Here is a 10,356-nt window from a genome sequence, read left to right as displayed (position 1 = left end):
GCAAGCTTACTCAAAACAGAAGGTGAATCAAGTGCAGAGTTAGATGGCAGTTCCTTACCTCCCCTCGTAGTTGAGGGATAAATTTTTGTTTTCTTGTCTTTCAAGTTCCTCATAGTGACTAGCAGATATAAATCCCAAGTGACTCAAAGAATAGAGCTATGCTCCCCGGCAACGGCCCACAAAAATAGTCTTGATAACCCACAAGTATAGGGGATCGCAACAGTTTTCGAGGGTAGAGTATTCAACCCAAATTTATAGATTCGACACAAGGGGAGCCAAAGAATATTCTCAAGTATTAGCAGTTGAGTTGTCAATTCAACCACACCTGGATAACTTAGTATCTGCAGCAAAGTATTTAGTAGCAAAGTAGTATGGAAGTAGCGGTAACGGTAGCAAAAGTAATATTTTTGGGTTTTATAGTGATTGTAACAGTAGCAACAGAAAAGTAAATAAGCGAAGAACAATATGTGAAAAGCTCGTAGGCATTGGATCGGTGATGGAGAATTATGCCGGATGCGATTATTCATTTAACAGTTATAACATAGGGTGATACAGAACTAGCTCCAATTCATAAATGTAATGTAGGCATGTATTCTGAATATAGTCATACGTGCTTATGGGAAAGAACTTGCATGACATCTTTTGTCCTACCCTCACGTGGCAGCGGGGTCCTAATGGAAACTAAGGGATATTAAGGCCTCCTTTTAATAGAGTACCAGACCAAAGCATTAACACATAGTGAATACATGAACTCCTCAAACTACGGTCATCACCTGGAGTGGTCCCGATTATTGTCACTTCGGGGTTGCCGGATCATAACACATAGTAGGTGACTATAGACTTGCAAGATAGGATCAAGAACTCACATATGTTCATGAAAACATAATAGGTTCAGATCTGAAATCATGGCACTCGGGCCCTAGTAACAAGCATTAAGCATAGCACAGTCATAGCAACATCAATCTCAGAACATAGTGGATACTAGGGATCAAACATTAACAAATCTAACTCGATTACATGATAAATCCATCTAACCCATCACCGTCCAGCAAGCCTACGATGGAATTACTCACGCACGGCGGTGAGCATCATGAAATTGGTGATGGAGGATGGCTGATGATGACGACGGCGACGGATTCCCCTATCCGGAGCCCCGAACGGACTCCAGATCAGGCCTCCCGAGAGAGATTAGGGCTTGGCGGCAGCTCCGTATCATAAAACGCGATGAATCTTTCTCTCTGATTTTTTTCTCCCCGAACGTGAATATATAGAGTTAGAGTTGAGGTCGGGGGAGCACCAAGGGGCCCACGAGGCAGGGGGCGCGCCCTAGGGGGGCAGGCGCGCATCCCACCCTCGTGGAAAGGGTGTGGGCCCCTGGCCTTGATTCTTTCACCAATATTTTTTATTATTTCCAAAAATAATCTCTGTGAAGTTTCAGGTCATTCCGAGAACATTTGTTTCTGCACAAAAATAACACCATGGCAATTCTGCTGAAAACAGCGTCAGTCCGGGTTAGTTCCATTCAAATCATGCAAGTTAGAGTCCAAAACAAGGGCAAAAGTGTTTGGGAATGTATATACGATGGAGATGTATCAGGGGGGCACTTCGCCCACCATGGAGCGGCGTCTGCATGACATTGTATTCCCACGCAACGGTCTTCTCTTTTTCTCTACATGTTCAGTACGATTGTGTACCATAACTGACATGCATAATAAAAATTTAGTTAGATTTTGTAAGGCCTAAGGGGTGCATGCAGAAATCAAGACTGATGGTAGCAAACGAGTGGATAGATCCAAAACTATTGATAGCAGGTAGATTATAACTTTAGTTTAAAAAGATAGACAATGGAGCATCTACTGTTTGTTGCCCACCCAACATGAACCACATAGAAGACCCCAGATGAACAAGATAGTAGACAGATACTATTCGTTGCTGCCTCGATATGAGAGCTACGAGCATTTTAAAACTCAAGTTTGAATGATAAAGTAGCACGTAAGAATAACCAATGTATAACGTAAGCAAACACGAAAGACTGCGACCTCTCTTATGGAACTGTGTAGTTGTCAGGTTCATCTGCTCACTCGATGATGGTAATGCAGTTGGCGTGGCTGCCGGCAATGGGGAAGATGATCTGAGGCGGCGAAAGAAAGTTTGCAGGGGGAATCTCTGCTGCAGTGAACGCTTCTGTCGAGGGTGCACCTCAAGTGCGGTGGATGACGGCACGGCAGTAGCAGGACATAACACACAAAGTTTTCTTTGACGCCTATCTAAAAATGAAGTAAATCTGTAAGGGCTCCTTAGAATTGGAGGATTCTATAAATGCAGGGATAGGAAAAACAAAGGAATAGGATAGGAATGCACGAGCAAAACAGAGCATTTGGAAACATAGGATTTCTGTGAACCTCGGTGTTTGGTTCACATGAATTGGAAGAACACAGGAATGGAGAAACATGGTCAAATTAAAGTCAAACCACGTGAAAATGAAAAAAATAAGAATCTTATTATGGCAGTGATGCAATTAGTCCCGTTCTTCATGCATATTAATTTGAAAAGGACGTCCAACTGGATATTGAAATTCCTACCATTTTTCTTTGAAAGAGACACCAAAGGAAAAAATCCTCCAGTTTTGCTTTGCTCCACTCCTAACCAAATGCATGAATAGTAGTACCATAGTAGTTCCATAGCAAAGGATCCTGAGGGATCGACATGAATGCACAGTAACAAAGTGATGCAACGAGTGTACAACCTCTTTGGCAGAGCCTTGTCGACCTCGGCATCATTGGGTTGGACATGGAGGGTGGTGATGCTTGTGTGACTGTCGGAGGCGGGGAAGAAGATCTGAGGCCTCTGGAAACGGCGCCGACGTGCTCCGCTGTAATGGACAGTTCTATCGTTGGAGCAGCTCCGGTGAGGTGTACGGCGTCGAGGCTGAAGCAGGACAAGACAGACAACGTTAATCTGAAGTGGGACTCTAATATCGTCTTCAATAGATGATGTAAAATACATCACCAAAAGGTGCTAGATGTAAAACGCATCAGCCGTGCCATGGCCGCTCTGACAGATGCTGTAAATACTGTTTACTCTGAACTTAACTGAAGAAACTGAACTTTACGGTCGAAACTGAATTTTACTGTCGAAACTGATTGAACTAGTAGAAGAGCATTGCAATAGATGTTTAGGGCGTTCGAGCACTAGTAGCAGAGAAGCAGTGATCTAAATCAGCAGATGCTTGAGCAGGGAACGCACTAGCAGAGAGCAAGTCGTGCAGCAGAACCGCGAGCGAGTGCTAAAGCAGCAACTCGTGTAGCTGCCGGAGGTCGTGCAGCAGCAGCAGCGCGAGCGAGAGCAAGAGCAGAGTAGCAGCACGAACAGGAGCAAGAGCGGAGCAGCAGCGCGACCGACAACAATAACAGAGCAGAGCAGCAACACAAAGTGGCCGCCGAGGAAGCAACGGCAAGGGGGAGAGACGCTGTGGATGAAGTGGCCGGCGACAACGCCGTCGATGGAGACCCGCCATGGCTACTCGGTATCGAGCACCGGCAGCCCCTTGAGATCGAATAAAAGATAAAATGCAGCGGTGAGTGCAGAACCTCGTTGGTGGCGCCGAGTTGGCCTCGGCTTCATTGGACGAATTGGTGAGGGTGCTGCGGTTCCGGTGGGGCAGGTCAAGATGGCGCTGTGGGGATGGAGGTGGCGCGATAGACGAGGCGAATGTCGGGGCAGCTCCTTGGATGTGGAGGACGGGGCGGCTGATCCGGCGGGATGATGAGATCGACGACGGATCCTCATCCGGTGCGGTGGATGAGGGACGGCGAGCTGTTGCGGTGGACGACGTCGTCGGGGAAGAGTCTCTGGCTGGGCGGCGGTCGGCAGGCCGACCAAGGAGCGTGGGGTTTCGTGGGTTTTGGCGGCCTCGGTGTACGAATGGGAGGGACGAAGGGGAAGCTTGGGGAGCAATGGCATAGGGACGCGCTTGTCCGAAATGTAGGGTAAGTTACCCGCATACCCCCACCTGTTTTGACACCGCGACGTCGAGCCGGCATTTTCGGCTGAGGGGTAGAAGAGGGATTTCTCGTGTCTAGGCCGCGGGACCGATTTCGGATGAGGAGGGAGTTTTGGCGCATGTCAAAATTTCGGGATAACAAGGCGCGGCGCGGGTTGAAGAGGCGGGAGTTTCAAAGCAGATGAGACAAAAGATACTCGAGCTTAAAATTTCGGGATAACAAGGCGCAGATTCCTTGTTCGACAGAACAAACTTAACGTGTACAAAAAAACAATTCATACAAGACACAAGAGAGTCATGTCCCCTTTTACTATATTGCTATAAATGTCATTGAAAAAACTACAAGAAAAATGTAAAAAAGAATCGGGAGAACAAGATTACCCTGTACAGTACCAAATCGATTCGCACTTCCCTCAACAACAAGAAAAAACAAATCAATTCCCACCAAAAGAAAGAGTCATGTCCCTTTTTATATGATTACAAATGCTAGGATCTCGAATTTCAGTTTTTGAATCCACGTTATGTTGAATTCGAATATATCGTTAGGTGAGCTTGCGGTTTATAATGGATGTAGTCCTACATTTTGATCTTCCATCATATATGAACATTTTACTCCACCCTATGAACATATATATTGTCGTATACCATATGGACTAAATTTAAATCAATTTTCCTTATTTGGATACGATTGTTGTCAAATTATACAATCATTTAAATATTATCTTGATAACAAAAAAACATGCATACAGCAGTAATCATATTTCACTATAAACTACATGTAACATACGATCTCCAATTCAAATATTTGTATCCATTTGATGTTGAATTCAAAGCAGAGTACATTGGTCTAGGTGGCGAGATGTTCGGGATAATCTAAACCCTGTTTTCATATGTATATAATTTCTTGGCTGAATTGGGACAAGTTTTGGTATAAGCTTCTTGCAAAACTGGAGATTATCTCAACAAGCTTCGTGGTTCCGAGAGGGAACGTGTCACCTTTGTGTGCGAAACAATATACGCTGCCTCCCCCCGGATTTTCTTTTAAGAGGCAACATAGAACTATATGAGCGCCCTGTTAAATTTTGGAATTATTCCGGGTTCGTTTGGCCTTTTTATACATTAATTGAGTTTCTGGACATTTAATGTGCATAATCCAAATTCGAACTGCAAGCACATGTTCCGGTGCACCAAAGTTGGTTGAAAAATCACATATGTGTCCTTGGGGTGAATTTCTAGGTCCCATGCAAGAAATGGGAATGAAATTCAAACATCTGGGTGTCGTGACTCGGCCGAGAACATCGAGAAACTTGGTTTTTAAATTCATGCAAATCCAAAACTCGCCTGGAAATCATGAAACTTGGCATGGTGTCATGTCATGGCACTAACATGCTGTGGTAAAAAATTGGGCCGATTTGGACCAAGACTTGGTATAAGCTTCTTGCAAACCGGAGCTTCTCTCAAGAAGGCTCGTGGTTCTGAGAGGGAATGTGTCACCTTTGAGTGTGAAACGATATACGCTGCCCCCCTTGAGTTTCTTTACAGAGGCAACATAGAACTACATGAGTGCCCTGTTAAATTTTGGAATTATTCCGGGTTCGTTTGGCCTTTTTTATACTTTAATTGAGTTTCTGGTCATTTAATGTGCATAATTCAAATTTGAACTACAAACACACGCTCCCGTGCACCAAAGTTGGTTGAAAAATCACATGTGTGTCCTCGGGTGAATTTCTAAGTCCCATGCAAGCAATGGGAATGAAATTCAAACATCTGGGCATTGTGGCTCGGCCGAGAACATTGAGAAACTTGGTTTTAAAATTCTTGTAAATCCAAAACACGCCTGAAAATCATGAAACTTGGCATGGTGTCATGTCATGGTACTACCATACCCTGGTAAAAAAATGGCTGAATAGGAACAAATTTTGGTATAAGCTTCTTGTAAACTGGAGCTTCTCTCAAGAAGGCTCGTGGTTCTGAGAGGGAACGTGTCACCTTTGAGTGCGAAAAAATATACGCTGCCCCCCTTGAGTTTCTTTACAGAGGCAACATAGAACTACATGAGTGCCCTGTTAAATTTTGGAATTATTCCGGGTTCGTTTGGCCTTTTTTATACTTTAATTGAGTTTCTGGTCATTTAATGTGCATAATTCAAATTTGAACTACAAGCACATGCTCCCGTGCACCAAAGTTGGTTGAAAAATCACATGTGTGTCCTCGGGTGAATTTCTAGGTCCCATGCAAGAAATGGGAATGAAATTCAAACATCTGGGCATCGTGGCTCGGCCGAGAACATTGAGAAACTAGGTTTTAAAATTCTTGTAAATCCAAAACACGCCTGAAAATCATGAAACTTGGCATGGTGTCATGTCATGGTACTACCATGCCGTGGTAAAAAATGGCCGAATAGGAACAAGTTTTGGTATAAGCTTCTTGCAAACTAGAGCTTCTCTCAAGAAGGCTCGTGGTTTTGAGAGGGAACGTGTCACCTTTGTGTGCGAAACAATGTACGCTACCCCCTTGATTTTCTTTACAGAAGCAACATAGAACTACATGAGTGCCCTATTAAATTTTGGAATTATTCCGGGTTCGTTTGGCCTTTTTATACATTAATTGAGTTTCTGGTCATTTAATGTGCATAATTCAAATTTGAACTACAAGCACATGCTCCCATGCTCCAAAGTTTGTTGAAAAATCACATGTGTGTCCTCGGGTGAATCTAGGTCCCATGCAAGAAATGGGAATGAAATTCAAACATCTGGGCATCGTGGTTCGGCCGAGAACATTGAGAAGCTTGGTTTTAAAATTCTTGTAAATCCAAAACACGCCTGAAAATCATGAAATGTGGCATGGTGTCATGTCATGGTACTACCATGCTGTGGTAAAAAAATTGGCAGAATAGGAACAAGTTTTGGTATAAGTTTCTTGCAAACCGGAGCTTCTCTCAACAAGGCTCGTGGTTCTGAGAGGGAACGTGTCACCTTTGTGTGCATAGTTCAAATTTGAAATACAAGCACATGCTCCAGTGCACCAAAGCTGGTTGAAAAATCACATGTGTGTCCTCGGGTAAATTTCTAGGTCCCATGCAAGAAATGGGAATGAAATTCAAACATCTGGGCGTAGTGGCTCGGCTGGAAACATTGAGAAACTTGGTTTTTTAATTCCTGTAAATCCGAAACACACATGAAAATCATGAAACTTGGCTTGGTGTCATGACATGGCACCAACATGCTGTGGTAATTTTGATGTCCAATTTGCAAAGGCGCACACATTAACAATCAACAAAGTCATTTTGGAACAAGTGCTGTCACGTTACAATCGGAAACACAAGTATTATTGAAACCGTGGGTGTTTTATTTACCATTTACGTGCCGCCACGCGTCCCCTTTTTTATTAGCTAGGAGGCGCCGTGCGGGGTAGCTATTTCAGTACAGGACGCGTGCGATCAGACCCCTGCACGTGCTTATCGGGAGGAGAGCCTTTGACTTCCATCTGCCGTCCACCTCTCTCCCAAGGTCTCCATTAATGGCGCCCGAGCCTCTGTTTAATGGCGTGGCAATGTCTCACTCGACTGAGATTTAAGAGAGAGAAAACAAAATCTGAAAAGAAAATTTTGCACGGATCTTGATGTAAGATCCGACGGACCTATATAGCATCTACTGCGACTTATAGCAAGACTGATGAATATATATAAGGACGACGAGAGTGGATAATAATTGGCTTACATAATTAGGAAGATAATTAAAAAAGCCACATGCAGCTACGCCCGAAATACACAAGGGCAAAAGAATAAGGAAGACGCATACAACGATCTGGGTCGCTGATCTCTACTTTCTTTATGCGCTGCAGGTCGCGGAGACTAGTTCTCGCGGCGGGCGATGATCTCTTTCATCAGTTTCATGTCCTTAATACGCTGCTTGGCAGCATCCATGGATTCCTCCACGAGCATGTTGCGCTCGATGCGGAGCATGGCATTCTCATCCATAAGTTTCTTGACGATGACGCCCGTCCTCTGCAACAAGGCAGCGGTCTCCTCCTCCTGCTTCGCCCTTCCGGGGATCTTCGCCCTCAGCAGGTCGCACTCGCCCCGGAGCTTCGCATTGCCCTCCCCTAGTTGCTGGATGACGCCGGTAGCTTCGTCCTGCAACCTCGCCCAGCCGGAGATCTGATCCATCTGGCTATGGACCATCACATGCATGCGCGTGTAAGAGTCCTCACCTGCCCGCGAGAAATTTTCCCAGGCCGCCGCGGCGCGGCGGGACCTCCGTGCTGCTTCGGCGCGCGGTGGGACATCTCTGCTGCTTCCGCGGCGTGGGACGACCAGTCTGCTACATCGACGGCGCAGCGGGACCTCCGTGCTGCTTCGGCGGCGCGGCGGGACCTCTGTGCTGCTACTGTTGCGCTGTTGGACATGTCGGCTGCTTTCGCGGCGAGGCGGGACATCTCTCGTGCTTCCTCTTCCATGCTCGCCTCTCCCTAGTGGAAATCTCTCCACCCAGAACTCACGCTGGCCATGGCTTGATTGACTTGATGAGGAGTTGAGGAGGAATGTGCAGTCATCTTGGCATAGTAGTATTTATAACCGAGTACTACTAATACGCTCCTAAGTGGGAAACCGTTTAGGTTGTGATCGGTGTGAACAGGTTTGCAATTAAATATAGTGTGGTAGTAGTAGTAATTTGTAATGTCACAAGACGTGCTCAAAATTTATTGACGGTTCTAGTTTCGAAGTGCGGCACTATTCCCGGATGGCGTAACGTGGGCACGTGTTCTCGGCCGTGGTGTAGCATATGCCATGGTACTAGTTCTTTTTCTACTACTGTGTACGTGCAAAAACTGGCACCGTCGGATACATATCTTACGCTTGGCGTTCAACAGGAATAGCCTCATGGCGAGCTATAGACTAGTCTTTTTTCAGACGCATTACACCTATCTCTCGGGACTTCTCACACGCACCATCACTGCTCCCTAGGTCGATGCCACCCACATACACTTGTACTCTGAGTTTAGTACGTTATACAGGAAGAGAAGAGGTGCACGCACGCACTCGTCCTCTCTCACACACGCATCTGTAGCTACGAATTGTATTGTTCTCAACCATCCGATTGGCTCTATCATAGGTTTCACGTTGCTCCTTGGCCTTGAGATTGAGAAGTTTAAAACGCGGAGGCTAAGATGGAGGCGAGAGGTTTTGGTTAATGTGCGGGCCGCACACGGCACCAACACGACACGAGCTTCGTCTGCCTCGTGCGCATGCAGTCGGGTGAGTTGTGCAAGTATAGACACAACCAGGCCCTCATTGGTATCCGCGCCTCGACTTTGGCTGGTCATAGTGGAGAGTAACATAGACTAGTTACTAGTCTATGTTACGAGTACCTTCATAGTGGGTAGTGTCATATTCTCTCCACTATGACCAGCCTTAGACTACCCACAGTGGGAGTAACATAGGTGGTAACATCACACTTATCTAGGCAAAATAGATGATGTGGCATGTAATTAATGAAGAAAGAGAGGCATGTGGTAACATAGGTAGTTACTTCAACATCACACATATCAAGAAAGAGAGGCACGTGGTAACATAGCTAGTTACTGTAACATCTTTATATCCAACAGACACAAAATATCCGTTCGACTGTTGGAAATTACTTTAACTGCCGATCTGATGTCGAAGTAATTGCTGCATCGCCACCAAAGCCCACCATCTCTTAAGCTAAAGTAGACCGAGCTAACCCCTACATTAGCATATTACTAAGATAAACAGAAGGCACTGTAGAATCATTTAGGACGTGAGCTTGGCAATCTGAATGTGGAGGGACACCAGCTTAGCCCTGGCCAGGAGCTTGGGCGAAACTATGAAGAAGGTCATCTCGTGCACGATGACTTCGCCGGGAACCTTGCTGCTTGTCACCTCCATTTCCACCTTGACGGTGTTGGTCCTGCCTTTGGGCTCCCCCGGCGGGCCGTTCGCCCACAGCTTGGCTACGTAGTGCGCAAGTGGGGAGGACCCCACTCTGACGCAGATGACTGACATGGCTATAGGCGTGCCGATGTCGGGCACGCCGCCGACCAAGAAAAATGCGCAGCCGTCCTCCTCCGCGAACAGCAAGAGCCGTGGCTCCGACAGTGGCACTTGCAGCTGGAGCACCTTGCCATACTGGATCCTGTGCACGGGCATGGGATGCACGGTGCTGATGTGGTGGGAGAGCGCCGATGACGGGCCTTCGTAGCCTAAGACGGGCACGGGGCATTTGCAGGGTGCGAGCGGACACACGCTCTGGTGATCGGCGAGCTTGTGGTAAGTGACGTAGAGCCCACAACCTTCATGCGGGAACTCCAACCTCACCGAGGAGAGGACGGCG

This window comes from Triticum aestivum, chromosome 4D, assembly GCF_018294505.1.
Source record: "Triticum aestivum cultivar Chinese Spring chromosome 4D, IWGSC CS RefSeq v2.1, whole genome shotgun sequence".
In the NCBI taxonomy this organism is placed as follows: domain Eukaryota; kingdom Viridiplantae; phylum Streptophyta; class Magnoliopsida; order Poales; family Poaceae; genus Triticum; species Triticum aestivum.
The sequence above is the reverse complement of the archived record's forward strand: the minus strand, read 5'-3'. Positions refer to the sequence as shown.